At 43.1% G+C, this 27,200-nt stretch overlaps 1 protein-coding gene across 5 annotated transcripts in view; it reads left to right on the plus strand.

Annotated features, from left to right (window-relative positions):
• Window positions 1-10,364: 10,364 nt before the first annotated feature.
• The window catches only part of tmod2 (tropomodulin 2), an 84,839-nt gene continuing 68,003 nt past the window's right edge, over window positions 10,365-27,200 (plus strand). For 3 of the 5 annotated variants that reach the window (XM_072565085.1, XM_072565084.1, XM_072565086.1), the window contains exon 1: window positions 10,369-10,509. The gene's annotated coding sequence lies outside the window, so the exon portion shown is untranslated. Of the gene's footprint in view, window positions 10,510-16,702; window positions 16,752-27,200 lie in introns of all 5 variants that reach the window. The other 2 variants (XM_072565083.1, XM_072565082.1) reach the window with 2 other exon arrangements.

Consider the following 27,200-nt stretch of genomic DNA (forward strand, 5'->3'; position numbering starts at 1 on the left):
GTCCTTTCTAATCCTTCTGCCTCTTAGCTTGACTCTATGACCCCTGGCATTTGAACTCTCTGCCAAGGAAAGCACGTTCCTCCTGTCCACATTATCACTACCCCTCACAAATATTGTCATCCGTCAGCCTTCTCTGTTCCAAGGAAAGCAACCCCAACCTCTCCAATCTCTCGTCATAGCAACAATGCTTCAGCCTCTGCAAAATTATCGTAGATCTCTCCAGAACAACTATGTCCTTTCTGTAATGTGGTGACAGGTGTGGCCCCACCAGTGTCTTGTACAGTTTCATCATTATATCCTTACTTTTATATTCTGTACCTCTGCCAATGAAGGAGAGCCTTCCATATGCCTTTTTTACAATGATATCTACTTGTTCTGCTACCATTAGGATCCTTTGCACTCATACACCAAGATCTCTCACTTCACCTACCCCTCTCAGTATATTCCAATTTACTGTGTCTACCCTTTTACTGTTTGACCTGCCTAAATGCGTATCCCCATTCTTATAGAATTGAACTCCAACTTCCACTTTCCTGCCCACTCCATCAACCCATCTATATTATTTTGGAGCTTTCAGCTCCAATTATGCCCCCCCCCCCCAAGTTCAAATCCAATTCGTTAATTTATAAAGCAAACAGCAAGGGTCCGAACACTTAGCCCTGTGCTACACTACTTGAAACAGTAGAAAATAGAAGAACAGATGCAGTGTCTATAATCCAGCATCCAGCATGCTCAGAACTAAAACCGTGCCAGAATTTGCATATTCTAGATTTCAGCATGGGAACTTTGGGCCATGGGCAGTCCAGGTAAAACCAGATGGGATCAAAAGTCACTTGAAGTGTGGGAGAGAGGGGCACACATAGTGGTGAAGCCAATATTGTTCTGGAGTCCCACTACTCCAACACAGGGTTTAGCAAATCGACCAAGTACAAGTTTTTAAAACAAATTTACTCGATTAAAATAGATGAATGAACAATGATACGAGTTTTCCATTTTCAGACACCGCCAGCTTTCTGATTGTTGGATTTGAAGTACTCTATCTATATACTCAAGTGCAGTCAAATTACGCATATGCAAATACAAAGCTAAGAATATAGAGATGGAATATAATATAAAATCAGAAAATGCACACACCCACAGGGAAGCACAGTAAGATATTGAAAAAGAAAGGTAAAGATGTTCCCATTCTACAGCAATTCCTGTATTTGAAAGGAAAACTGTGTTCACTTATATTACTATCATTGTACTTTGAAAGTAGTTCATTGTATGACATCTTTGTGGTACAGGGGAGTTGCTGGATGGTTGTAGCATGAATCATAGAATCATACAGTACAGTAGAGGCCCCTTGGCCCATTGAGTCTGTATAGCCAAAAATACACTACTATTTACACTCGTCCCATTTTCTACACTAGACCCATAGCCTTATAACACTTCAAGTGCTCATCCTCGTACTTTTTAAAGGTTGTGAGTTTTCCCACCCCTACTACTGTCCCAAACAGTGCATTCCAGACCACCACCACCCTCTGGGTGAAAAAGTCTTTCCTGAAATCCCCTCAACCTTCTGCCTTGCACCTTAAAACTATGCCTCTTCTACTAAGTGTGGTATTGAATGATGTCAATGGCACAGGTTCAATCCTTGTACTAGCTCTAGTGCTTCCTCACCTTGCCCCACACTTGTAGAATGATGCCCCTCAAGCTATACCAATTTTTTTCCCTCTATTAGATGCCTATGTTTATTTGTGGACAATGGCTAATAATCAAACAGGGATTATGGACTGATTGGGCCGTAGGGTCTATTTCTGACTCTATGACTCTGTATAGTAAGAATCAGGGAACAGTATAACCCCCCAATAAATGCAGCTTTAAAGAACTAAGTTTTGATTGCTTTTGTAAAGAACATGTACAAACATAATGAGTTGAATGACCTCACTCAATGGCTCAAATGACCCAGAGGAGCTGGTGGCATGGTGGTAATGTGACTGGACGAATAATTCACAATTCCAGGCTCATGTTCAAGGGAGGGAGGTTTAAATGGCAGCTGATAGAATTTAAATTCAAGCAATGAAAAAGAGATCAGGACTCAAAAGCTAGTCTCAGTAAGGGGCGACCATAAAACTCTTGTTGATTGTCATAAAAACCCAGCTGATTCACTGATGCTTTTGAGAGAATGAAATTCGCCGTGATTTCAGGCACACTTTATAATGTTGTTGACTCTTAACTCAGAAATATTCTAGTAAACACCTCAGTTCAAGGGCAAGTATGAATGGGGAACAAATGGTAGCCTTGCCAGTGACCCTCACATCCCAGGAAATTGTAAGCAAAAAGCACACCTATCTGAATTTCTGCTTTACCTGTCGGTAACTGACAGGATTGTGCTGTGTTGAAATGTGACCCACAGATAAGCGCCAACAAATGGGTCATGATGGTTACCTCTGCCCTGAACCTTTATACTTTGGGTTCTTTCCAAGTTAATCAGCAAAATCAATCAAGATGCAATGCAGACACATAATTTTCTTGCTGGAAACCTAGCTGCAAAATGAGAGGGACCTGGAATTTTTTCAAATTGCAGGATTCTCCAAGGCATAGGCTGTTTGCACTTCATCCTTCTTCTCTCATAAAGATACTCCAATATTTTCAGTTAAAGGAAATGCAGACCTCCATTAACACAGCACCTGTAGTTACATTCCTGAAAATTATGGTATTAAGTGAAATGTATTATTTGAAACACATACTTCCAGAGGAACACATTTAAAAGTTTGAATAATGTTCCCGGAAAGTCAAAGAAGGGCAGAAAAGAAACACAAATATAAAACAGTAAATATGCAAAAAGATTATGTTACAATTTCTTTCCTCATATACAAGATTGAGTATCAGGAGATGGAGGACAATGGACAGTTTTTCAAAAATTTTTCCAGTCTTTATTCAGACAGGCAATACCAAAAATGAGCTGAACAAACAGGAAACTTGCTCAGGAACACTGATTTGTAGCATGGAGCATTTTGTCTTTGCTGTCGGGTAAGAGTCACATTATGGTGAATCAGCTGCTCATTACTGGAGGGTTGCAGTGGTTGAGGGGTGGACAGGTTGAGGCAGTCTATGTCACGGCAGCAATTGGAAATGAAAAGATTGAGGGTGGGTAACAGGCCAGCACAGGGTGCCCACGTGGAGGGGGTGTGTTGGAGGCACGAGATGGGGACCTCAGAGGGTGGCAGGAGTCTTGATGGAAGAAGTAAGCCCGGAGGCGAATGTCACAACGCGTGTCAAACTCATGGATCCGGGGGCATAGTAGGATGAAGGTGAGGCCTTTACTGAGGACTGATCGTTCATCCTCAGTGAGGGGGAGGTCTGGGGTGATTCTAGAAAATGCAACAGTGCTGGGAGCTAGAACCTGGTGTGGGGCTGGAGCTGGGAGTGAGGGTGGAGATTGTCACTGGAATGGTTGTGGTTTTTGGATCATGAGTGAGTTCATCGACAGAAGTTACATGGGGGCTGGGGGGCCAAAGTGGGGCCTTTGGTGGTATCCATGGGGGCAGAAGTGACATGACGCGTGGCGTTGGCGATGTCATTGGCTGAGTTCCAGTGAGTGTCCTGATGAAGGGCTTATGCCCGAAACATTGACCCTCCTGCTCCTTGGATGCTGCCTGACTGGTTGTGCTTTTCCAGCACCACGCTCTTTGACTCTGATCACCAGCATCTGCAGTCCTCACTTTCTCCCAGCTCATTATTGGAATAATGGAGAGTCAAATACAAACTGTGTTATAAGGCTCCATGTGCAGTGGACGTGTCCCTACCTTTGAGATGGGAGGCCTGGATTCAAGTCCCACCTCCTCTAGAGGTGTGTCATAACATGTCTGAACAAATTGGTTAGAAATGACCTAAAAACCATGTTATAATGGAACTTCTTAATTGAGGGTTGCCTGTGTGATATTTTTGTGTGAAATTTTCTTTGAAGAAAGCATATCATCCTTCAAATATCAGTGTGCTATGTTTGTTTAATGCTGACCATCACTTCCACTTTTGTCTTATCATGCTTCTTGGTATTAACTATAAACCAATTTTGTCCACGCAAAGCTCTGTCTGGTGAACATATGACTCCCAGTTGGGCTTCAGCTGGGTTTTTGTTTGGGTTGTAGCAAAAGTCATCAGTTAAGCATTTACCCTAAAACATTGTGGAATGTTGTTCAAAATATTCAGCAAACATTAGGTGTGTCTTTTATAAACCTCTGTGTTTTTGTATTCATATCTTGTCATCTGTTGTTTAAATACATTAAAGTAGTGAATGACAGGGACGTATAAAACAAGGAGAACACTATTTATTAAATGGAGAATAGGGAGCACTTGTGTTATCTTTCATTGACACTATGACTAGTGTCAATCAGGAACACTGATTTGTAGCATGGAGCATTTTGTCTTTGCTGTCGGGTAAGAGTCACATTATGGTGAATCAGCTGCTCATTACTGGAGGGTTGCAGTGGTTGAGGGGTGGACAGGTTGAGGCAGTCTATGTCACGGCAGCAATTGGAAATGAAAAGATTGAGGGTGGGTAACAGGCCAGCACAGGGTGCCCACGTGGAGGGGGTGTGTTGGAGGCTAGTTTCTAGAAAAAATATTTTTGACCTAATCAAATTCTCTTTTGGTTTTATATGCTGTCTCTTTATACTAAGTTTCCTCCTTCCTTTTGAGTCATTAAAATGAGTCATTCTTACATCCTTTCAAAATCCTTATATATACAAAGTACTTTATCAGATCTCTCACAAGATCCATAAGTTTCACAATAGAATATTAGTTACATTAACAAATGGTGTATCTACACAATAGTGAGATGAATGCCCTGTTCAACTCTTTTTATGATATTGGTTGAGATACACCTAAGATATTCTCAATGTTTCAGTACTGCATCATTGATTTACTCCTAACATTATTGCTATTCTTGTGTGTGAATACCCATAAAGCAGTTATCTCTAGTGGTCACAGTGTTTTTCCTTTGTAAACGAACAATGTCGGGTTGAATTTCCCTGGGGTTTGCTTGCTATTGACCTTGACAGAAGTTCCACAACATTCCTGACTATGTTGTTGTAAAGGCTAGCCTACAATATGTGTATAGTCCCAGTGGCTCACCACTCGGAAACATTTTCAAAAGTATTTGTTTAAAATCTAAACTGAAAGTTCTGAAGAATTTTCAGAAAGGTCTATTGGGATCTTTGGGGAAACAGCATCAGATAGCAGTTTTTACCTCCTTCTAGTTAGTGTGGTTGGAAAGTTATCCTTAACCCTACCTAGTGTGAATTGGGTCTCAGTGGTAACACGCTTGCTTCTGAGTCAGAAAACATTCACTCCAGAGATTTGAGCGCAAATTTTAGGCACAGGAAATACCGAGGGACAACTATGCCATTGAAAGATTTGCCTTTTAGTTGAAATTTTAAACTAATCTCCCATCTGAAACAACTTCACAAAGGTTCTGTATCCCATCACCAGATTACCCTTTATTTACATGTGTATAATGCATGATACTGACCCAACTAATACAGAGCCAGCTCCCAGAGTGAGCAAAACCTCTGGACTCCTGTTTTTTTTTCTTTTTCTTTGTAAAGTATTGAGAATAATCCTGTTCTGTAGTTCTGTCACTGTCATTTTGTAACAGTCCACTGCTGAAGGCTTAGACTTTTGTTTATATCTGTCGGCCATGACTCTGATTGGGCCAGGTTAACAGCCCCAATCAGGGAACTCGTACTTTATGATACCTTCCTGGCTGACCTCGTTGCAATTACTAAACCATCTACCCTTTCAGGTGAATGTATACGATTCCATGATATTGCTGTGAAGAGCAGCCATCACCTACCCATTGAGACAATGTGTGGAATCATTTGGGAGCACCCAAAGTCTATTAGAAAGGCAGGAACTTAATTGGGCAGATGGCATCAATACAGTTTCCTGATGGCAGGTTAAAGTTTTGCTATTAAATTCTCAAAGGGTGGTTCACTTTCCCAAACTCCATCAAAGAAAATCTGATTTGCATTTATCAGTGTCATGAATGCTAACTTCCAGTGAGCACAAACTTCTTCAGTTACTTGGCTCCTTCATAACCATGGCATTTCTTTGTGTGATTGCTTACAGTGTTGGGATGATGTTTCTCTATTAATTATATCATGAAATGTTTCAGTCATGTGTAGCCTGGCTTGTTGTTGTTAACTGCTTATTGTGTTATAAATAAAGCCTGACTGGGACAACAAGACTGCCCACATGAGGTATCTATAATGTCTGAAGCCAGCAAACCTGGCCAGGGTAGACAATGGGGCAGAATTCAAAAGGCTGTCTTTTGTGGTCCTGTTCTTGTCCTATGCCACTCTTTGGTGATTTGTACATTCTCCTAATGGTGATGAATCATCAGTGACCTGTTGATGCTGAGCTGTTTTTATATTTTAAGTGCGGCCCCTGGCAGATGTGTCAGATGCAGTAGCACTGTGGGGCTACATCAATAGCAATGAAGTGACAAACATTGATTGCACTCGAGGTAACCAATCTTCTGTGTGACAGTCCTCTGCAGTGACAAACTTACACTCGTATGACATGAAGAAAGACAGTGGTGTGTACCCTGGCAGAGCACAGCATATCATTTATTCTCTCATGGTACTGGAGCCAGTTCTTTTAGACTGCCCACAGGTCGTGAACCCCGCAGCAACTGTGGATACTGTCAGGATGGTCTCTTGTTGTCATCCATAGGAAAAGGAACTTTACTTCACTCTTGCCAGACCTCAGGAGAACTTCTGAGGAGACATGCATGAACTGGCTTTTGTCTGGTCTCTTACATCACCAGGGATGTGTGAGGGTGATGAGCAGAGGTTGAGAGATGATCCTAGATTGCAGAGTGAAGTGCTGACTAGACGCATTTTAAATATAATACCAGGGTATTTTTACATCTGCCTCCACACTACATCTTAAGAAATGAAAATTCTACATAATTTAACACATATAGTGTAGGGAGTAACATGTTGGCATGTATCAAAGATTGACTCTGCAACAAGAAACAAAGAACAGGCATAAATGAGTCATGGCAAGATGTAACAAGTGATGTGTCATAGCTTTTACATCTCAACTTTTACACTTTAGATAAATGAATTGAATCAAAGGTATGGTTGCTTAATTTGCTGATAATAAAACCAAAAGTAAGTTGCAAAGAAAACATAAAGAGGCTACAATGGGATAAAATAGGTCAAGTGAGTGGGTAAAGATCTGACAAATGGAGTAAAATTGTCCACTATGGTCAGAAGAATAGAAAGGAAGTATCTTATTCATATATGAGGTATTGTAGATGCTGAGATACAATGGGACCTGGGTATTCTTGTGCATGAATACAAGAGGTTTGTATGAAGGCACAGCAAGTAATTCAGATGACTGACAGAACATTATTGTTTCTGGAGCGAGAAATTGAACAGAAAAATCAGGGGATTATGCTTCAGTTATACAGAGCATTGATTGGACAACATCTTGAAGTACAGCATAGATATCCTATTTTAAGGAAGGGTGTAAATGTGTCAGAAGAAGTTCAGGGAAGGTTAACTAGACTAATACCTGGAATGAACATGTTGAATTATGTGCAAAGGTTGGACAGGCTACGCTTCTACCTGCTGGAGTTTAAGAGTAAGAGATAACTTGAATGAAAGATATAACAATCCAAGGGATTTTGACAATATGGATGTTGAAAATGTGTTTCCAGTTGTAGCAGACTTTAGAATTAGAGGTCTTGGTTTAAAATTCAGGGGTTGCCATTTTCAGACAAAGATGAGGAGAATTTTTGTTTCTCACAAAGGGTTCTGATTCTTAGGACCTTTCTTCCTCAAAAGGCAGTGGAGGTAAAGTCTTTCAACACTCTCAAAACAGAGGCATATAGATTCTTGATTATCAATGAGTTGAAAGATTATTGGAAGTACATGTGAAAGTGGAATAAACAAATCTGTCATTATCTTATTGAATGGAAGAGCATAATATGCATTCTTTAATGCAGTGTAATAGAAAGGCAAACAGTTTAGTCAGAAGAATGTGGACAAGGAGTATAAACTGAATTTCACACTGTGAAGGAATTGCAGAAACAACAAACACCTGGATTTATCTTTCAAGATGATAAGATGTTGAGTGGGTTCTGATGGAAGCATTTTGGTTCCATGGCTTTGTTATTAGTGGCCAAGAACAGTGAGGAATATATACTGAATCTTTATAAGTGACTGTTCCAATTCTGGCAAATGTATCAAGGCCTTAGGTAGATCGCAGGTGGGATTTATTGGTATTGTTGCAGGAATAAGGGACTTTAACAATTTGGAGACACCAAAGAAGCAGGGATTGCTATTATTTAGAAAATTAATAAAAGATTTCAGAGGTATTTAGAATGACAACGGGCTTTATAGATTGAACAAGGAGAAATAATTTTCAGTGGCAGAGGGAGTGAGTACTCACAGATGACACTGATTTCAGGTTGGCAAAAGGACTAGAGAGAAACCAATCATTGTTCAGTTTGGGTTCCACCAGGGAACCTAGATCCTGCCCTTTTTCCAGCCTTGGTTTAAATATGGTCAAAAGAATTTAATTCCAGATGTGAGGTAAGAGTGAATGGTCTTGACACCAAATCCACACTTAACTGATTGTAGCATCAAGGATCACGAGGAAAAGTAGAATCTATGGAGTTTGAGGGAAAACTGTCTACTTGTTGGATTCATACCTGCATGAAGGAGGATGATTGTGGCTGTTGGAGGTAAATCATCTCTGGCCTAACTATCTTTAGCTGCTTCATTGATGACCTTGTCCCTATCATAATCATTATTGTGCAATCATCAGCAAAAATCAGTCCCTCCGTGACTCCCGTCAGGTCCACACCCCCCCACCAACCCAACCTCCACTCCCGGCACCTTCCCCTGCAACCACAAGAAATGCAAAACTTGCGCCCACACCTCCCCCCTTACTTCCCTCCAAGGCCCCAAGGGATCCTTCCATATCCGCCACAAATTCACCTGCACCTCCACACACATTATTTACTGCATCCGCTGCATCCGATGTGGCCGCCTAATTGCAGAACATTTCAGAGAACACCTCTGGGACACCCGGACCAATGAACCCAACCACCCCATGGCTCAACACTTCAACTCCCCCTCCCACTCCACCAAGAACATGCAGGTCCTTGGACTCCTCCATCGCCAGACCATAGCAACATGATGGCTGGAGGAAGAATGCCTCATCTTCCGCCTAGGAACCCTCCAACCACAAGGGATGAACTCAGATTTCTCCAGTTTCCTCATTTCCTCTCCCCCCCACCTTGTCTCAGTCCCAACCCTTGAACTCAACACCACCTTCCTAATCTGCAATCTTCTTCCTGACCTTGCCGCCCCCACTCCCACTCCGGCCTATCACCCTCACCTTAACCTCCTTCCACCTATTGCATTTCCAACGCCCCTCCCTCAAGTCCCTCCTCCCTACCTTTTATCTTAGCCTGCTTGGCACATTTTCCTCATTCCTGAAGAAAGGCTCATGCCCGAAATGTTGACTCTCCTGCTCCTTGGATACTGCCTGACCTGCTGCGCTTTTCCAGCAACACATTTTCATTTCCATTGAGGAATCCCACACTATCAACATCCTGATATTACCATTAACCAGAACCTGAACTGGATTAGTTATATAAATACTGAGGCTACAAGAGCAGATCAGGACTGGGAAAACAGTCAGTAACTCACCTCCTGACTCTCCAAGGCTCATCCACCATCTACAATTGACAATTCAGAAGCGTTCTGGAATACTCTCTATCTGCCTGTACGGATGCAGCTCCGATCACACTTGAGAACATTGATAACCTCCAGGACAAAGCCCTCCCACTTTATTGGCACCACACACACAATCATTCACTCCCTCAACCACTGACACTCTAGTAGCAGTGTGTACTATCTGCAAAATGCACAGTCAAAATTCACCATAGTTCCACCACAACCACCAGATGAAGGAGCAGCGCTCAGAAAGTTAGTGCTTCCAATCCAATGTGTTGGACTATAACCTAGTGTTGTGGGATTTTTAAACATTGTACACACCCCAGTCCAACCAACACTGGCATCTGCAAATCATCACCAGATTCCCAATCACAACTTCACGCAGCCTACAGAGGGCGCCCGTGAGTGCTTACCCCGCCCTGCTCAGGCAAACCCAAACCGTTGGCCGCGACAAACAGCCGCAGTGCGACTGCGTACTGGGCGCCACCCGAGCTCCGGCTCCGGTCGCCGCCGATTGGCCCCTTTTGGGCCCTAGGGGCGGGCGGAACGGGGGGGGGGAAGCGGCGGTGTCATTGGTGACAAGGGGGTGTCAATCGGATGATGCGTTAGCGCGCGGGGCGGCGGTTGGAGTGGGAGCTCGAGCGGGCGGTGTTGGCCGCGCCCCCTCGAGTCCAGGGCCAGAGCGAGGCTCCCGGAGCGAGCGAAGGAAGGAGCGGGAGCTGAGTGTGGGGAGGACCATCTTTTATCCGGTGGCGGCGGAGGAGCGGTAAGTTTATCTATCCCGCCCTCGGTACAGATAAAGACCCCCCCCCCGGGAACCTGGTGTAAAATAAACTGACGTCGCCGCTGGGGAGGAGCGAGGGTCCGAGTGGAGATGGGATAGCTTCACCCCCCCCCCCCCTTTCTCCTCCGGGGGTGTCGTGTTTGATGAGGAGCCGCTGCCCCCCGATCTCAGGGACCGGGGTTGAGGGATCGGGCTCGGCCGGTGTTGGGTTGAGGAAAGACCCTCCCTCTGTCTCGCCCGCTGTCAGTGTGGGCGGACCCAGCCCCCGGCCGATTCTCTGTATGAGGCTCACCCCCCCCCCCCCCCCATCCTCCCTCCCCCCTCCCCCTCCCCCCTCCCCCCTCCCCCTCCCCCCCCCCCATCCTCCCCATCCTCCCCCCCCATCCTCCCCCCCCATCCTCCCCCCCCATCCTCCCTCCCCATCCTCCTCCCCCCATCCTCCCCCCATCCTCCCCCCCCCCCCCATCCTCCCCCCCCCCCATCCTCCCCCCCCCCCCATCCCCCCCATCCATCTCCCATCCCCCCCCCCATCCATCTCCCATCCCCCCCCATCCCCCCCATCCATCTCCCATCCCCCCCCCATCCCCCCATCCATCTCCCATCCCCCCACCCCATCCCCCCCCATCCCATCCCCCCCCCATCCCATCCCCCCCCATCCCATCCCCCCCCCATCCTCCTCCCCCCCCATCCTCCCCCCCATCCTCCCCCCCCCATCCTCCCTCCCCCCTCCCCCCCTTCCCTCCCCCTCCCCCCATCCTCCCCCTCCCCCCCATCCTCCCCCTCCCCCCCATCCTCCCCCCCCATCCTCCCCCCCATCCTCCCCCCCCCCATCCTCCCCCCCCATCCCCCCCATCCCCCCCCATCCTCCCCCCCCCCATCCCCCCCCCCCATCCTCCCCCCCCCCCCATCCTCCCCCCCCCCCCATCCCCCCATCCATCTCCCATCCCCCCCCATCCCATCCCCCCCCAATCCTCCTCTCCTCCTCCCCCCCCATCCTCCTCCCCCTCCTCCCCCCATCCTCCCCCTCCTCCCCCTCCTCCCTCCTCAGGAACCCTGGCCCGTGACCCCCCCTCAACCATCAGCCAAAACCCCCCTGATCACCAGCTTCAAGCTTGATTTGTCCAGGCGAGGCCGTGGGGCGTGATTTGATGCATTTAAGACAAGTCACTGGGTGACCTTTGGTGATGGTGGGACCTGCTTCCGAGTCGGTGGCAGCAGCAGCAACAACATAAACAGAGCAGTGGTTCCTCGTTAATTAATGCTGCAAGTGGGCGCTGCCGTTATGGCAAACGGAAGATGTGAAAAGCGGGTTACTAAAGGCGTCGGTGAAGATTGTGGGTTGACTGACGGGATTACCGTATAATCTCATAGAGACGAGTTTGTTTATCTTCGCATATTGATTGTTCATTTTCTGTTCCCAGCTCTGTTTGGAATAAAACAAAATGGTTAGGTAATGCATTTGTGGAAGGTCAGAAGTTGCATGGCCTTAAGTTAGTCCTGTGGAATGTTACTTTCAATTTTAAAATGATAAATTGGAGTTTTAAGATTTCAGAACCTTCAATTTATGTAGCTTTTGAATGTCCGGTTATGGTTGAGGTTTTTTTTTGTTTTAAATTTGCTTTTAACACCAGGTAATTTTTCTTGTCTTGATTGTGCTGATAAGTGAACTGCTATTTATATTTCTAAACTCGAGGGAAGGAAGGAGCGGGAGCTGAGTGTGGGGAGGACCATCATTATTTTACAAAGAGAAAGAAAATTAGGAAATTTAAATTTGAAGAACTAATAGCATAATTAAGGGTTTCAGGGTTATTTAGGAAACAAGATGGGAGATGATGAAGCAGAGCTATTCAATGAGAGTGTTCTCATGAGCAGAGGTTGAATGAGAACTGATCAAGGGATGTACACAGGAATAAAAGACCTTTACTGTTTACAAGAAGGGGAAATATTACTTAGGAAAAATGGAGATAATTGCTAATATCTTAGGATGTGGCAGGGTGAAACTATAAAGAAAGGGAAAACATATGTTAAAGTCTGCCTGAATTCAGCAGATTTCACATAAGTCCTTTCTGCAGAAACGTTCTCAAGTTACGTATTTAACTGTGCCCAATTCTGATGATTTTCGTTGCTTCGTCTGCATGTACTGTATGACAGTTCTGCATGTTGCAGCTTCTCAAGCCAAACTGTTGACAAGAATTGGGGGATGGTTTTGCGAAAGATGTGACTCCTATTTTAGAGAGCTTTGGTTTTTTAAAAGCTATTGAGGAGATCTTTGAAGATATTAATCCTTGAGGTGTAAAAGAAAAGCTGTGCATAGGATAAAAATAGTGAAGGGGACAGATTACAGATTATATGGGCAAGAATTTCAATTTTGGAATGACTCGTATACTTGATCTCCGTGACTAAAGACTCAGCCGACAATGGAGTGGAGATTGGCACAGACATTTATGACTTTATTTGATTCAATGAGCAGGTTTGAACAGTTTGACACGAGTTTGATCAATATTAAAGGGAATTTGTCAGGATATATGTGTGTTACACTTCTTTCGGGGTCCAAGTCACATCCATGTTGTAGACTGGAGTCATGAACGATGCCAGAGAATTCCTAGAGGCCTGACATTCCAACCACAACACCATAAACAAACACACAGATCTAGATACCAGCTATCAACCCCTCTGAAAACGAACAGGAAATGACATCACCACAAACCCCAGGAACCCCATCCAGGACAAACATATAAATAGAAAGCAGGAGACAACAGCTTCGCTTCACTTGGAGGTCGTCACTGATGATGTTACCTAGCCAGGTAATGAAATGTCTGGATATCAAACCTACAGCTCAGCGAGCAAACCTACACCCTAAACCTCAACCTGAGCTGCAAACCTTCACAAACAGAAAAATATGCAAATTACACACTGGCAGTCACCTCAGGCTGGAATCGAACCTGCATTCCTGGCGCTGTGAGGAAAGTGCTCAATTCTACATCCTCTGTTCAAGTCATTCCTCTACCAGTCATATTTTGCCAAGATTTTTCTTGACATTTACAAGGTATGGCAATCTTATGACTGGTTAAAATTTTCATCTTGTCAACTAGATGTCTAACTAGTAAAACATGCCCCAACACTTACCATAATAAAGCATTTTGTTTTAAGGATATACTGCATTTCCGGGGTGTGATGTTTGATGTCATGATTTATAGTGTCATAACATGACTCTGAACACTTCTAGTATCAAGTACTGATTTAATTTATAATATGATTAGTTGCTTGTACAAAGTTTTTAATACTGATTTGCTGAATAATATTAGCCTATGCTAAAGTAGCTGAAAGACTGTAAAATTGAAGACAAATGTTTGTTCAACTACATGATCTTTTTGGTAGATCTCTTCAAATTAGATTATTTGGGTATACAAAATCTCTAACATCCCTAAATAAATAAACTTAAAGTGGTGAAACTGTTTTAATTGCTCAAAATTTAACTCTGCTTTACAGTCAGAACATTTTTAAATTCCAGAGGATGTGGAATTGAGCAAATCATCGTACTATTCTTTTGAATTAACTTTGGCCCAACAATGTGCATTAACTTGAAAGTCAACTCTGTCTCTCAAAACTGGCCCATCCCTCCCACGCAATATCTGCATGCTGTATTTGTGTTAATTATTTTGGTTCACTCCGTGGTTATTGTTTAGTGTGATTGTTCTTTTGCTGGTCAGAAACTATTCCTTGGGTGTGTCTGGGCTGGGGTTGTATCAGGATGCGAAAGGCCAATGTCAGAATTTTGACCCTTTTTAAAATCTATTTTGCTTTCTATTAGTTGCAAAAATGTAACAAGCACATTTTGAAATGGACAGGAAGGAAATGCCTAAGTGTTTATGACCAGTAATGGTGTTTTCAAGGCGGTTGAATTAACTAGCTGTCTGGTAATCTTAACTGCTGTTATTCTGCTGCATCTGCTTCATGATGGTTGGGTTGAATACAGTTCTTTACATGTATGATGTATAAATCTGTCTTGGTTCTGTTTATCTCTGCATTAACATTAATCTGCCCTATTGTTTATTGCTAAAGTTTATTGCAAGTTTTTGTCTAAACCTTGGTCCTGGTTGTCCAAAAATTACTTTTGCCAGAGTTTTTTTTGCAAAGGATATGCTGCACATTCAAAATGTTTTAAATATTAGTTGTTTGCTCTTGCAAGATTTTTTAAAAAATGAATCTTGTGGAAAATAATTTTTAAGATGACCCTTATCTCTTTACTTTTGATTTTTTTGTCTGACTGGAATGGGTTTGCATTTCCACAGTGGTAAGGTTTGATTGTTTATTTCCTCTTGTTTTGAATACGTGTCTTAGTGCAGTTCAAGAAATCAGACTTAGAAATATGAGCTGTTTTATTCAATATTCAAGTTACTGTGCAACCTCGGATATCCGAACACCAATTATTCAAATTTCAGATTATCCAAACAAGATCTCAAGGTCCTAATGCTTTGGTAAACTTTTATTTAAACATCTGATTGTCTGAACTTCGATCATCTGAACAAAATACTCCCCGCCCATGTTGCTCAGATAATCGAGGTTGCCCTGTACTCTCAACCATGGGTTGTAATAGGAATAAATAGAACTGTAGGTAGTTGAGTGTGTGACTCTTGCATGACTCATTTTTTAAATCTTTTATTGGTCTCTTATAAATTAGCATCAACACATACATGCATACAGTATTCCTGATAAATTTTAAATAAGTCAGTGATTAATCACAATACTTTTGCCCCTCGTGTTCAATAAATCCTAGTTTATGAAAATTTGTACTTAATGAAGTGAACCCAAAGTAACTTGCTCCCAGTTTTTTAAATATATAATTTCTTTCAAATAGATTTTGTTTCAGCTTTGTGGTTGTGGTAAGCCAGTTATGTCATTCCAGAAATGGATTCCAACAATGCATTTGTGAATAACCTCTGGTCTAGGATCTGCAATTGATGTATAAAATCCTCAGTTGCTCTGCTATATTACATTTGTCATTGTTTTGATGGAGTATTTTGTCGAAATTACATTGCTGTGGTGCTGACATATATCCTCATGATATTATGTGAGGATTCTTGATTCAATGTTTAATCCATTTGCAAATGAACATATCATTTGGTAGTGAAAAATTTGAGAATTACTGAATAAAGACACGCTTTGTTGTAGCTTTTCATCTTGCACTCGGAGCAATTCTCAAGAATCCCACTGTAAAGTGGAACATTGCTTTATAGAAATTATGCGTGGTAAGAGTGCTGAATGATTGGCAGTGGATTCTAGCAGAGGCATTTCAAGGAGTTAACTGCTAAACTGTATTTAAATTTAAACCATGCAAGTTGATTGCGATTGGTTAAGAAGTTGTCCTGAGGCATGAACCTGCAAATAGATGTTACCTATTTTGTTGCGCTAAAATAGATGCGGTGTGTGTATACATTTGTTCTGTCTGCAAAGAGAGGGCACACTGAATTAGTATTAGTTTCCATTACACACGAGGAGAGCCCAACTGACACTCTTAAATTGGTTGTCATTGTAGCTCTTTGCACGCTCGAGATTATCTTGCAAATGTTGTCCAATCTTGGAATTACATCTAATGCTGAACACTTGAGTTTTGCAAGCAGGTGCTGGTTGGGTATAATCAGTAACTTGTGTGTAACATGGTTAATGTTTTTAATTTAATCCCCTCCAGGCTAGCCACCCAAATTGCACCCTCCATTCAAGTCAAGACTCTACTTGCCAAACTTTAAGGTGTTTTGTTCAGCAGACTTGTATTGACTCCAGGTGTGGAAAATACTTGCACTTTTCCACCTCCAAGATCTACTTTCTCCCTCGAGCCATATAAATGCCTAACGTTGCTACACTCTTCCATTGATGACTCCTTGCTCATTGTTTTACTATTGGTGATTGTGCCTGTAGTTGATTAAGCTCTAAGTCTAGTAGTACCTGTACTAAACTGCTCCACCTTAAAAAATGTTCTTTAAACCTCTCTCTGCTGCCTTTAGTTGCCTGTCCTTTTAGTCACTTGTCCTAATAATTCATGTGGCCAGATTTACAATTTTGTCAGAGAGTACCTTGTATCTTCAACTAGGTCAAGGTTCCAGTGTTGTGTAAAATTGGAAGTTGCTAATTGTATGGGCTGATTACAGTGTAGTAACTGCAACTTGTTTTTTTTAAGGTGCTTCAAGTTTAATGCACAGCCACAAAACCACAGAATACTTAGTAAAGTAAGTACTCTGACTGACTGAAATTTAAGGTCAATGTTGTAGGTCACTTTCCCCTAATATTTGGGATATTCATTCTACATTTTAAAATACTTTTGATCTTTTGAATTAATTTTATCTTTATGATGAATTGAAACAATATTTTGTTTAAACAACCCATTTATGTATATTTTGTGACGTGTGCAATGGTTATCTTTTCTCCAATTGGTTGCTTTTGTGTTCTAAGTGTCTGTTTTTGATTTGCTGATACCATCTTTTGATATAGGCCCATTAGCCTATATCAAAGAATTACAGAATACTTGTTAGGAAAATAAACGGCTGCTGTACAATCTGAGCTATAGACAGGCTTGCTTGCATTGAAGGCCAAGAAACAGTTTTCTTTTGTTGCCACATCTACCAGTCACCAAGTTGGGGTTAAAATAACTGTTTCCTCGATGGGCTTATAGCAATTGCTTAACTCTTTCTGTTAAAATTTCATCACAAAATTTGTGGCAAAGTTGTAGCAGTGACGAATAACATAATTATGCGTAAGTTGGTGATAACGGAGCATGGTGTGCTTGTTCATCTTTCTTAAATTTGAGTATTTTAAATGAGGCAGAATTTACTGATAGTAGTGTGGTATTAAATTGTCCATCTTTGTTGATGGAAACTTGATCCTTATTAAGGAAGTTAAAAATCTCACAACACCAGGTTATAGTCCTACAGGTTATTTGGAAGCACTAGCTTTTGGAGCACTGCTCCTTCATCAGGTGGTGTCTGATTCTGTACCATTGAGCTTGAGTAGCAGTGAAGATACGGATTACCAAGTACTTGATTATTTATGATAAAGTGAATCTGAATATGAATACAGCAAGAAATAGCTTGAATGAGTGGGTGAAGATCTGGTAAATGGAGTAAAGTGTTGGCAATTGTGAAATTGTCCATTTTGGCAGGAAGAATAAAGAAATATCAAAATGATCGGAGGTTGTAGGAATGTTTGGATAAGCAGGGCTTGGAGCTGTTTGAGTTTAGAATGTTAAGTGGTAACTTGATTGAAATGTGATACAAAATCATGAGGGGTCTTAACGTGGTAGATATAGGAAGGTTCTCTCTCCTTCTAGGTGTATCTAGAACTAAGGGTCACTATTTAAAAATAAGGAACTACCCATTTTAGATGTCTCTTTTCAAGAAGCCCTGCAATCAAAGTTTTTAAAGCAGTCATAGATAACTTTTCATCCCAATGCTTATCAAAAATCTATTAGATGTAAGCAGGATTTGAGGTTACGGTCAGATCAGTCATAATTTCATTAAATAGCACAGCAGACTTGAGGACAAATAGCATATTCCTAATCTGTTCATTTGAGTCATTGCTCTCATAATGAAATCCAGACTGGAATGGATGGTTGGGTCAAAGGAAGTGGGTGATGCAGAAGTCAGGGGAATGGGAAGCATGGCTGGGTGTTGAGGCAGGAAGAGGTTCTACACAAAGAGAAAGTTAAGCCACAGTGAGTTGGATATTTTCTTATCAGTCTATTGAGAGTTGTTATTACCTCTGGAGTAAGTGGGACTTGAATCCAGGCCTCCTGGCTGAGGAGCACTGCCACTATTGTATGCAGCAAGAACCTTGCCATGGTGAGAGATAAACAGGAGAATGAGAATTGTTAATTTCGAACAGTGAGAAACTAGGGGCCAGCGTGGATTTAACAAGGGTAGGAATGATGAAGTCAGTTTTGTATTGGATAGGGTAGAAATAACAGAGCTTTAGATAATTTGCATATGCAAGCCAACATACAAATGAGGAATAGGATTAGACCAGTCAGCCCCTTGGAGTCTGTTCCTGAATAAGATCATGGCTGATCTGATTACTTCACATTTGTGCCTATTTCCAATAATCTTTCATCCTATGCTGATCAGCAGCTTATCTGGCCTAAAAAAAGGTCAAAGACGGTCTTCCTCAAAAGGTGGTTGAAGCAGAGTTCCAAAGATTGCCCCTCTGAGTACAGGTTGTTCTGTTATAACATGCTTTTCTTCCATGCGAATTCGCTGTAACATGATTGACGAATTGGGGATCCTGTTTCTATTGCTTAAACTTTTAAAAATGTGTGTTGGCTGTAACATAAGCGCTGTTTCCCAAGTGCTGTTCTTCTATAATGTGAGGTTGCACAAGAACACAGCCAATACATTATAGAAGAACTGACTATCTGTACACAGTAAGACTTCTTAAAGTTGTTTGGTATTAACTGGCATCTGTAGTGCTACTTGATCCAGACCCCACAGAGTCTCATGGCATCAGGTCAAACATGGGCAAGGAAAGAATTGGCTGATTACCACCTACTGCCTTACTTTGCTTGATAAATCAGCACTCTTTCATGTTAAACATCAGTTAGAAGCACTGAGGGTGGTAGGGACACAAGATGGACTCTGATTTCAGTGCTGAAGAGTGGCTCAGTAGCACCCCAGTTGATGAAATTGTGAGTAGTGGTGATTAATTAACAACAAACTGGAGGAAACTGCACAAATTTCACCCGTGCTCAATGATTAGGAAGTCCAGCATGTCTGTTCAAGAGAATTTGAATCAATCTTCAGCCACAAATACCACTGATCCTGGCCACTTCCTGAGGAGCCCAGCATCACAGACGGCAGACTTCAACCAATTTGATTCACTCCGGGTGATTATCAAGAAATGGCTGAAGGTATTGGTTATGGGTCCTGACACCATTCTCACATTAACACTGGACAAATTACCAATTAGTAATTTTTGGGAACGTAATGCAACTAAGTTTGTATTACTTGAAAAACAAACTGATGCACGTCAGCAATAATCTAATATATTCTGCTGGGATACAATTCCATACATTTCAGGTTGTTCGTGCTGCATTTGTGCTGCAGACCTACCGTGCCACTATCTGCTGTTCCAGTACACCTACAGCAGTGACGTCTACTAGAACAAATCCAACCCAGTCAATTATCACCATATCAGAATGTCAGGGTGAGGTGATATAAAGGAGTCCCAGTAAATCATACAGTTTGGGTATTATGGAGTGTCTGTAAGTTACTGAAACATTAGTGTTTATCCCAGCCTTGTTTCCATCATATTATCATAAGCATTAAACTGTTAAATTTTCAAAGCATTGTTCTTAAGCAGTCAGCAAATATGTTCATATAGACTTGGTTTCATGATGGTGAATTGTCGGATAAATGGAAACATTCTTCAATTGGCGCAGAGATCTTTGCAAAACATATTTGTAACAACCTTGAATAATCTCGTGGCATAATACAGCTGTGAAACATTACCTTTTATCTGTTTACTTTTGTAATCATTTAATGAGACAATTCATAACTGTTTGACTGAAATTTGGAGCAATCCCACTTCTGGCGCACTAGCTCTGCAATAGTGGTATAATGGTGTTTACCTGGGTTTGTTTCCTGGCCTTCGCAAGTATTGTGGGTCCTCCTGTGGTACAATGATAGTGGCCCAAGTACAGGTCCCATCTGCTCCAGAGGTATGTAAGGACATTTCTGAACAGGTTGATAAGAAAAATAGGTTAAATAAAAGAAAAAAATTAACAGTGGGTGTTTGGTCATTTTTAATGGGCCAGTTAAAATTTAGAGATATATTTTGAGAGAGGGAATTTGTAGTAACTAGAGCTCTGATCCGTGAAGAATTAAGGCATATTTTTTCAGATTATCAGGCAATTGGAATAACCTGAAATGTATGGAATTGTATCCCAGCAGAATATATTAGATTATTGCTGACGTGCATCAGTTTGTTTTTCAAGTAATACAAACTTAGTTGCATTACGTTCCCAAAAATTGCTAATTGGTAATTTGTTTTTATGCAGCTTAGATAGACATTTTCACATGTACAGCATGGAAACAGACCCTTCAGTCCAAACCGTCCATGCCGACCAGATATCCCAACCCAATCTAGTCCCACCTGCCAGCGCCTGGCCCATATCCTCCAAACCCTTCCTATTCATATACCCATCCAAATGCCTCTTAAATGTTGTAATTGTACCAGCCTCCACCACATCCTATGGCAGCTCATTCCATACACAAAGCACCCTCTGTGTGGAAAAAGTTGCCCCTTGGGTCTCTTTTATATCTTTCCCTTCTCACCCTAAACCTATGTCCTCGAGTTCTGGACTCCCCGACCCCAGGGAAAAGACTTTGCCTATTTATCCTATCCATGCCCCTCATAATTTTGTAAACCTCTATAAGGTCACCCCTCAGCCTCTGACACTGCAGGGAAAACAGCTCCAGCCTGTTCAGCCTCTCCCTATAGCTCAGATCCTCCAACCCTGGCAACATCCTTGTAAATCTTTTCTGACCCCTTTCAAGTTTCACAAAATCTTTCCGATAGGAAGGAGACCAGAATTGCACGCAATATTCCAACAGTGGCCTAACCAATGTCCTATACAGCCGCAACATGACCTCCCAACTCCTGTACTCAATACTCTGACCAATAAAGGAAAGCATACCAAACGCTTTCTTCACTATCCTATCTACCGCGACTCCACTTTCAAGGAGCTATGAACCTCCATTCCAAGGTCTCTTTTTATTCAGCAACACTCCCTAGGACCTTACCATTAAGTGTATAAGTCCTGCTCTGATTTGCTTTCCCAAAATGCAGCACCTCGCATTTATCTGAATTAAACTCCATCTGCGACTTCTCGGCCTATTGGCCCATCTGGTCCAGATCCTCTTGTAATCTGAGGTAACCCTCTTCGCTGTCCACTATACCTCCAATTTTGGTGTCATTTGCAAACTTACTAACTGTATCTCTTTTATGCTCGCATCCAAATCATTTATGTAAATGATAAAAAGTAGAGGGCCCAGCACCGATCCTTGTGGCACTCCACTGGTCACAGGCCTCCAGTGTGAAAAACAACCCTCCACCACCACCCTCTGTCTTTTACCTTTGAGCCAGTTCTGTATCCAAATGGATAGTTCTCCCTGTATTCCATGAGATCTAACCTTGCTAATCAGTCTCCCGTGGGTAACCTTGTCAAACGCCTTACTGAAGTCCATGTAGTTCACATCTACTGCTCTGCCCTCATTAATCCTCTTTGTTACTTCTTCAAAAAACTCAATCCAGTTTGTGAGACATGATTTCCCACGCACAAAACCATGTTGATTATCCCGAATCAGTCCTTGCCTTTCCAAATACATGTACATCCTGTCCCTTAGGATTCCCTCCAACAACTTGCCCACCACCGAGGTCAGGCTCACTGGTCTGTAGTTCCCTGGCTTGTCTTTACCGCCCTTCTTAAACAGTGGCACCACGTTTGCTAACCTCCAGTCTTCTGGCACCTCACCTGTGACTATCGATGATACAAATATCTCAGCAAGAGGCCCAGCAATCACTTCTCTAGCTTCCCACAGAGTTCTCGGGTACACCTGATCAGGTCCTGGGGATTTATCCACTTTTAACCATTTCAAGACATCCAGCGCTTCCTCCTCTGTAATCTGGACATTTTGCAAGATGTCACCATCTATTTCCCTACGGTCTATATCTTCCATATCCTTTTCCACAGTAAATACTGATGCAAAATATTCATTTAGTATCTTCCCCCATTTTCTGTGGCTCCACACAAAGGCCGCCTTGCTGATCTTTGAGGGGTCCTATTCTCTCCCTAGTTACCTTTTTGTCCTTTTAATATATTTGTAAAAACCCTTTGGATTCTCCTTAATTCTATTTGCCAAAGCTATCTCATGTCCCCTTTTTGCCCTCCTGATTTCCCTCTGAAGTATACTCATACTTTCTTTATATTTTTCAAAGGATTTCACTCGATCTATTCTGTCTATACCTGAAATATGCTTCCTTCTTTTTCTTAACCAAACCCTCAATTCCTTTAGTCATCCAGCATTCCCTATACCTACCAGCCTTCCCTTTCACCCTGACAGGAATACACTTTCTCTGGATTCTTGTTATCTCATTTGAAGGCTGCCCATTTTCTAGCTGTCCCTTTATTGTTTTATGACTGCTAAAGTTAATGTTCATATACAGTATTATCATCTTAGATGTGTGCCTGTGCTTTATTGTGGTTGAATTATTCACAGATTCTTGTTTGCAATAATTTCATTATGAAATAATATTTTAAGGATAATAGGTTTCTGGAATAATTTGATTGTTTAGTTGTATGATTGGTATCTAATTCTACAAATGCAGAAATCACCTTTTAATGTCTAAAGTAATCCTGATTTGACCAGTTCTGTGGGCTGGTGTCTGAAGGAAAGATGTATGTTTTTATATGTCGAGATGGTGGTGCTGGAAAAGCACAGCAGGTCAGGCAGCATCCGAGGAACAGGAGAATCGACATTTCGGCACAAGCCCTTCATCAGGAATGAGGTTTGTGGGCCGGGGGGCAGGTAGCTCAGAATGTGTTAGGTAGATGAAGGTGAGGGAGAAGGTGATAGGTTAGAGAGGGGTGTGGAGAGTATAGATGCGAAAGGTCAGGAGGGCGGTGCTGAATTGGAGGTTTGGGACTGGGATAATGTGGGGGCAGGAGAAATAAGGAAACTGTTGAAATCCATATTTATCCTGTGTGGTTGTAGGGTCCCAAGGTGGAATATGAGGTATTCTTCCTCCAGGCGTGTGGTGGTAACGGTTTGGCAGTGGAGTCCCAGGACCTGCATGTCTTTGACTGAGTGGGAAGGGGAGTTGAAGTGTTCAGCCACGGAGCAATGAGTGGCACTTCTGTTGGTGACATCACTCCTGACCCTATTATCATACTCACTCAAGTGACTGTTTCCGCCCCCACCCCAGGTCCTAGCTCCCATCCCTGCCGTGTGTTTACCATTCTCCTAGACCTCCCCCTCAATGAGCATTTAGTCCTCAGCAAAGGCCTTACCTTCATCCCTCTACGGACCCAGATTAATGAGTTTGACACATGTCACGACCTTGAATTTTTTTTCTTCTGCCGTCTCCGCCTCCGGGCCCACTTTTTCAACCAAGACTCCCGCCCACCCACCGAGGACCCTTTCTCCTGCCTCCAATACACCCCATCCACCTGGACACCTGTTGTTGGCCTGTTACCCACCCTTCATGTCTAACTGCCGCCTTAACATTGACTGCCTCAACCTGTCTACTCTCCTCACTCACTCACTCACTCCAACCTCCTGCTCTCACAACGCGCAGCCGTCCACTCTCTCCGCTCCAACCCCAACCTCACCATCAAATCCGCAGGCAAGGTGGGGTTGGCGCACTGACCTCTACACAGCTGAAGCCAGGCGCCAACTTGCAGACACATCCTCCTACTGCCCCTCAGCCACGATCTCACCTTCCACCACCAAACCATCATTTCCTTGACTCTCCACAACCTCATCACTTCTGGATATCTCCCATCCACAGCCTCCCAACCCCACTGACTGTGAACCCTGCACCACCCAATTCTACCCCTCGCCAATGATTCACAAACCTGACTTCCCCGGTCGACCCATTGCCTCAGCTTGCACCTGTCCCACTGAACTCCTCTCTGCCTATCTTCACTCTGTTCTGCCCCCCTTAGTCCAGGGCCTCCCCACCTATGTTCCACCTGTGCCCCTCACCATCTCCAAGATTTTTGTTTCCTGGGCCCACAACACCACCTCTTCACAAAGGACATTTAATCCCTGTACACATCGATCCGTCACGATGAAGGCATCCAAGCCCTCTGTTTCTTCCTGTCACATCGTCCCAAACAGTACCCTTCCACAGACACCCTCATCCACCTGACTGAACTGGTCCTCACCCTCAGCAATTTCTTCTAATCCTCCTACTTCCTCCAAACCAAAGGGCTAGCCATGGGCACCCACATGGGACCCAGCTATGCCTGCCTCTTTGGGTATGTGGAACAGTCCATCTTCTGCAGTTACACCGGCACCACACACCAACTGTTCCTCTGCTATATCATTGACTATATCAATGCTTCCTCATGCTACCCCAGGAGGCTGAAGAGTTCATCAACTTTACTGGCACCTTCCACCTCAACCTCATTCACCATCTCAGACACCTTCCTCCCTTCCTGGATATCTCCATATCCATCTCTGGCAACCGACTAACCACGGACATCTACTACAGCTACCTAGATGACACCTCCCACCCTACCTCCTATAAAAATGCCATCCCTTATTCCCAATTCCTCTGCCTCTCCGCATCTGTTCCCAGGGTGACCAATTCCACCTTACAAAATCCCAGAGGGTTGCCTCCTTCCAAGATCGCAATTTCCCTTCCCATGTAGTTGACAATGCCTCCTAGCGCATCTCCTCCACCTCCCGCACCACCACCTTTGAACCCCACCCCTCCCAATGCAACAAGGACAGAGCCCTCCCTGGTCCTCACCTTCCATCCTCCCAATCTCTGCATACATTGCATCATCCTCCACCACTTCCACTACCTACAAACAGACCCCACCACCACAGAGAGATTTCCCTCCCCATTCCTATTGGTGTTCTGGAGAGACCGTTCCTTTCCCTTCCTGATTCCCTCATCAAGTCCACCCCCATCAGCCCACACCCAACTCCTGGCACCTTTCCCTGCCATCGCAGGAAGTGCAAACTCTGTGCCCATGCCACTCCCGTCACCTCTTTCCAAGGCCTCATAGGCTCCTTACACATCTGACAAATTTTACCTGTACCTCTACCAATGTCATCTACTGTATCCATTGCACCCAATGTGGTCTCTTCTACATTGGGGATGCCTATTTGCGGATCATTTCAGAGAACATCTCTGGGACACCCTCACCAACCAACCCCACCGCCCCGTGACTGAAAACTTCAACTCCCCTTCCCACATCATCAAGGACATGCAGGTCCTGGGCCTCCTCCACTGCCAAACTGTTACCACCCAACGTCTGGAGGAAGGACCCCCCCACATTATCCCAGTCCTAAATCTCCAACTTGGCACTGCCCTCCTGACCTATCCATCACCTTTCTCATCTATCTGCTCCACCCCCATCTCCGACCTATCGCATTCTCAGCTACCTTTCTCTCAGCCCCCTGGCCCACAAGCCTCATCCCTGATGAAGGGCTTATGGCCAAAACATCCATTCTCCTGTTCCTCACATGCTGCCTGACCTGTGCTTTTCCAGCACCATACTCTCAACTCCATCATCTGCCGTCCTTACTTTCTCCTCCCTGTTTTTATACATGATTCAATTCACAACATCTCGAAGTGCTTAACAAGTAATTATGTGCTTTTTGGCTTTCAGTCACTATTGTAATGTTCGCCAGCCAATTTATGTGCAAAAAGCCCCCTCAGACAGTGGTGATGACAAGTTGTTGTTTGTGTCGTGCTGCAAATTGAGGTGGAAATATTAGTTAAGTCAGTAGCGATATCTAACTCTCCTGCACTTTTTTCCCTAAAATTGATTTTTACAAGGAACAAATAAGGTCTCAGTTCAATGTTTCCTCTGGAAAGCAGCATTTCTGAAGTGTAGGACCTCTTCAGTACCATACGGTGAGCCTAATTATTTTGGTCAGATCTCTTGTTGACCCTGTAAATAACAATGTGATAATGATTGGATGAGCAAAAACTATTAGCAGACTGAGGAGAAGTAGCTTCTTTTTATTCACGTAGTGCTGTGAGGGTCTTGTGGCCACCTCAGAGGATACGTAGCACCTCTGAACGGTAACACCTGTATTAATGCCGAGCTCCTTCAGTCTTGGGTTAGCATGTCAGCGTAGATTATTTTGCTGAAGTTCTGGAATAAAACTTGAATCACAACCATTTTATGATTATGCTACTAACTGACGCAGCTATCAATTGTAAAATGTAAATGTCATCTAATGGCCAATTTGGCAAATATGGGAGGAATTCAGGTGGCATCAAGCACTATTCGTGTGCTCTGTACAATGCATGTTTTGAGTTCTTGTTCCATGGCTAGATGACTGTGCTGTTCATTAACAGTGAGACTGTATTTCAAATGACTTTGGATATTACATTAATGAGCATGTATTTTACAGTGCACCAAAGCCCAAACATGCAGGAATGGCTTCTAAATAGGTTTCGCTGCTTTAATATCCATATGTTTAGTGCTTTGTTTTGTCTGGGCAAGCCAACCTATTCATTGCTAAAGAAGAACAATGTATGTTTATGTAATGCCCCATATGACTCATGTTTTGTTTTACAATATTTCTATGACAGTGAGTGTTTTTGGTCATCTCTTAATACCACCTTATGTGACTTGGAGATGATTGGTTTAAAGAGGCTTCTTTGAGGAGAAAACTGAGCTTGGGAGGCTGAGAGGTGTGTTTCAAAGCTTTGGGGCGTTGGTGACTGAAGCATGGCCATCAATGTTGGAAGAACTTAAAATCAGGCATGGTCAAATGGAGAATGAAATGTTACAATACTTGCACCTTTCTTAATGGAGGGAAGAGATGTTGATAACTAGTTTGCAGGATAATTTACATTCTAAATTTATCATACTTTAGGTAAGTAATGTGGGCCAGCAATCTTCTAAAATGGCAAATCAAAAGGCTCTACAACCATTC

Source organism: Chiloscyllium punctatum, chromosome 48 (genome assembly GCF_047496795.1).
Source record: "Chiloscyllium punctatum isolate Juve2018m chromosome 48, sChiPun1.3, whole genome shotgun sequence".
Lineage (NCBI taxonomy): Eukaryota > Metazoa > Chordata > Chondrichthyes > Orectolobiformes > Hemiscylliidae > Chiloscyllium > Chiloscyllium punctatum.